The following is a 4,882-nucleotide window of genomic DNA, read 5'->3' on the forward strand; positions in this document are numbered from 1 at the left end:
CCACAATCGGGTCCTTACTGGAGGAAAGACACACTGGTTATCATCGATGAAAGAAGTAAGGAGTACATTAAGCTGTGGAATGCCACATTGCCAACAGGTTAAAGACCCACAATCGGGTCCTTACTGGAGAAAAGACACACTGGTTATCAACTATGAAAGTGATAAGGAGTACATTAAGCTGTGGAATGCCACATTGCCAACAGGTTAAAGTCCCACAATCAGGGCCATACTGGAAAAAAGACACACTCGTTATCAACGATGAAAGCGGTAAGGGTTACATAAAGCTCTGGAATGCCACATTGCCAACAGGTTAAAGACCCACAATCAGGGCCTTACTGGAGGAAAGACACAGTGGTTAGTGGTTATCAACGATGAAAGCGGTAAGGAGTACATTAACCTGTGAAAGAACACATTGCCAGGCAATGTCGAAGGCAAAACAGTAGAATGTGCTAACATCATGGTAATAGAGTTTGTGTCCAAGACAGGCATAACATACCGCAACTTAGAGTCGTCAGCGAACAGGTCTCTAAAGGTAAAAAAACTGCAAAAAAAACTGCAAAAACTGTAGTAGTCATACAAGCAGGTGACTCATTTCACTGTTGTGCATGGAAACAACAAGGAGTCCACTTGATGGTCATTTTGTCAGACTATCTACAACATGAAAAATATGCTGTCAATGTGTTCCTCAGAAGAATATTCAAATGACTGAATGATGAGATCATCACTTTGAGAAGATTGTCATGTACTCTGATGGTGCAGCCAGCCAATTCAAACAATGCCACTTGTTGTGCAGCCACACCCTCTTTAGCAGACCAATAGTGTGGAACTTTTTTGCACCAGCCATGGCAAAGAGCCAGTAGATGGCATCTGGAGGACAGCAAAGAGAGTTGTTGCCACAGAGGGTAAGATTCAAGAAAAATACAACCAATTGATCACAGCTTACAACACAGAAGACAAGTATAAGTATCACCAATGGGAACTGGGGAACGAGACCTACCAAGACAAAAATGGGAAGTGGCACATAATAAAATGATGGAAACAAGTAGAAAAGCAATCATGTGTCAAGGATCTGGTTACTCAAGTGTGTTCAGCATTTGAACACCACACCAGTCACCTATTTCGCTCTGATTGAAATTTATTTTATCGGATATGAAAGCTCACATCAACCAGGAAAAGAGAAGCAACATAATCAACATACATATATCTAATGTGTGGGGCTGTGTGAAAAGATCATTCTCCAGGAAGTCATTTGACGTCAACGCCTCCATTAATGTCAAATTTTCAGATGATTATGGAAATGAATGAGCCATGAGCTTGGGGGGGGGGGGGACACTGAGGGAAATGTTTACCCTCAGCCTGAGGCAGGTAGCAGGGCGCTACTTCAGTGCTGATGGGTTAATTTTCTTACATATTGCTGTCTTATTCTACACATGCCTTTATCTCAACTTGATTTCTTGCAGGGTTACAGTGAAGTCGATATTGAATGACATGAAAGCTCATATCGACACAGAAAGAAAGAGCAATATTATAAACATACATCGTTCAAATGTGTGGGGCTGCATGAAGCGCGCCTTTACCAGAAAATCATTTGATGTCAACACCCCCATTGACGTCAGATTTTCAGAAGATTATGGCATTGAAGGTGCTGTGGACTTGGGGGGTCCACTGAGGGAGATGCTTACCCTCAGCCTGAGGCATGTAGCAGAGCGCTACTTGAGTACTGATGGGTATTTAATACCCATGGAAAAAATTGGTGGTAAGAATATGTGATGCAAATATGTGACACACGCTGCTCCATGGGGGCCAAAGGAGGCATTTTTAAAGATTTAGAAAATTTAATTATTACCTTATACAAATATTAGGTTATCATAATTATACTGGAAACACCAACATATCACACAACTCCTGCTTATGCAAGTACCACAAGAATATTTGTTTACTTTTACAATCCTTCAAAAACTCAGGCCTCTTTATCTTCTGACTGATTTTTGCAGTTTCATTTCCTTCTTGTATGTGATCAAGGGATGAAGATTGCAAGGCTGGAATATGCGATAATTGTCCAGTGATAGACAACCCCGCCCTTGCAAAACGAACATATCATGGCAGCAGTGGAATAACTCGAAGTGTGTTTGAAGGAACTGTACAGGACTGTTTTGACGAGCTGGAGCAGCTTGCTTGCCCCCCCCCAGCTGCTTGCTGCCCCCCCCACTGGTTATGCCACTGCCGATACATTGTATATAAGAAAGATGACACCACCCACCATGGACAACATCCAGTCTGTCAGTTTTGCCAAGATCAGATGCTGCAGTGCTCAGAGGAGCGTTATGTATTAAAAAAGAGAAACACATTCTAATTATTCTGGTGATCAGGGAATTATATAACCCAGACAAGATTCCAAAGCAGTGGAGGACAATGACATGTGAACAACTTTTCTCATGGTTATCCAAATATAAAAGAATAACAACACCAATGCCAAAAGTTCACCAGATGTTCTTCTTACACAGAGTGTGTAAGAGAAGAAACAAGTATACAGCTAGGTGTTTACAGCTTGGCATTCAGCCATTGCTTCCACAGCTGAAAGGTGCAAAGAAAGTGTAGGTATTGAAAGCTGTACATTCAACAGAAGGGGAGGTGTTCTTCCATTGCAAAGGTGGACACCATGTGTTAAAAATGTTACTGTAAAGACACTTTCATTGATCATATGATCAACCCTAACCAAAAGGTTTTTTTATGTTGAATGAAAATGAAAATATTCTTGCCACTGAACTCGTAAACATTCAATATTAATCGCTAACAACATATTATATATTGTAACAAGGTGGATCTGCAGTGGCAGGTTAATGAATTACAAGAACAGGAAGAGGATCTTGAGGCTAGAAAATACTGATGGGGCATTTTTGTCTTACTTTTGTCTTATTACAGTGTGAAAGGGGAGTTGAAGAACTTATTAACACCACATGGGCGATTGAACATGCACCAGAGCTTCTCGAAAGATTGAAGAAGAAAAGGCTGCAGGCAAAAGAAGAGCAGTGCAAGTGCGACATGGAAGAATTGGATGAAGATGGCACAAGATATCTTGGACAATTAATATATAGACAAAATCTGTGTGATAGCTTTTGCGGGCTGGTCGAGGACAGCACCTGAACATTTTGCTGACAGGCACTGCTAATTGTGGAAACAATTTCCTTTTCTGGCAGTGAAATATTCAAATGCTTCCAAAACCCTGCTGCATCGCTATTTGCCTGGTAACAACACATATACCAGGAAGCATGCCAACTAACATGTCAACAACTAATATGCCAACAACACATACTCCAGTATCCCATTCACAGTCAGCAACAAGCACCGATAACACTGAGAAATATGTGCCACCAACTGATCTCAATGAACTATTGGGCCGTATTGACAGCAATAAACAACTGGCACCTATTGCTGTCACAATCAAGCAAATTGACTTCAACTCATTAAGTAATCTTGCCAACTATGTCACCTGGGGTCTCTCACTAGCAAAGGGGATATCTTCAAATATCTTTGATTTTGCATCATTGGCCACGGATGCAATGACCAGACTACAAACAGCAAAATAGCCCAATGATGGGATAGAACCTAGTCTGCAACCAAAGGTGAACAATGAATACCTTGGAGAGCGAGAGATGATGCAAAAGCAATGTACAAGGCAATCAAAGACAACCAAACATGGGAGACTTTCATGGGTGGATTGATGCTTGGAGGTAAGTTTTACTATCTATCTTTCTGAAGCAGAGCATGCTGTTGTGTTGTTTGATGATGGGATGGAATCTAGTCTGCAACCAAAGGTGAACAATGAATACCTTGGAGAGGGAGATGATGCAAAAGCAATGTACAAGGCAATCAAAGACAACCAAACATGGGAGACTTTCATGGGTGGATTGATGCTTGGAGATAAGTTTTACTTTCTATCTTTCTGAAGCAAAGCAAGCTGTTGTGTTGTTTGATGATGGGATGGAACCTAGTCTGCAACCAAAGGTGAACAATGAATACCTTGGAGAGGGAGATGATGCAATAGCAATGTACAAGGCAATCAAAGACAACCAAACATGGGAGACTTTCATGGCTGGATTGATGCTTGGAGGTAAGTTTTACTTTCTATCTTTCTGAAGCAAAGCAAGCTGTTGTGTTGTTTGATGATGGGATGGAACCTAGTCTGCAACCAAAGGTGAACAATGAATACCTTGGAGAGGGAGATGATGCAATAGCAATGTACAAGGCAATCAAAGACAACCAAACATGGGAGACTTTCATGGCTGGATTGATGCTTGGAGGTAAGTTTTACTTTCTATCTTTCTGAAGCAAAGCATGCTGTTGTGTTGTTTGATGATGGGATGGAACCTAGTCTGCAACCAAAGGTGAACAATGAATACCTTGGAGAGGGAGATGATGCAAAAGCAATGTACAAGGCAATCAAAGACAACCAAACATGGGAGACTTTCATGGGTGGATTGATGCTTGGAGCTAAGTTTTACTATCTATCTTTCTGAAGCAAAGCAAGCTGTTGTGTTGTTTGATGATGGGATGGAACCTAGTCTGCAACCAAAGGTGAACAATGAATACCTTGGAGAGGGAGATGATGCAATAGCAATGTACAAGGCAATCAAAGACAACCAAACATGGGAGACTTTCATGGGTGGATTGATGCTTGGAGGTAAGTTTTACTATCTATCTTTCTGAAGCAGAGCATGCTGTTGTGTTGTTTGATGATGGGATGGAATCTAGTCTGCAACCAAAGGTGAACAATGAATACCTTGGAGAGGGAGATGATGCAATAGCAATGTACAAGGCAATCAAAGACAACCAAACATGGGAGACTTTCATGGGTGGATTGATGCTTGGAGGTAAGTTTTAC

This window comes from Amphiura filiformis, chromosome 16, assembly GCF_039555335.1.
Source record: "Amphiura filiformis chromosome 16, Afil_fr2py, whole genome shotgun sequence".
Classification (NCBI taxonomy): Eukaryota; Metazoa; Echinodermata; class Ophiuroidea; order Amphilepidida; family Amphiuridae; genus Amphiura; species Amphiura filiformis.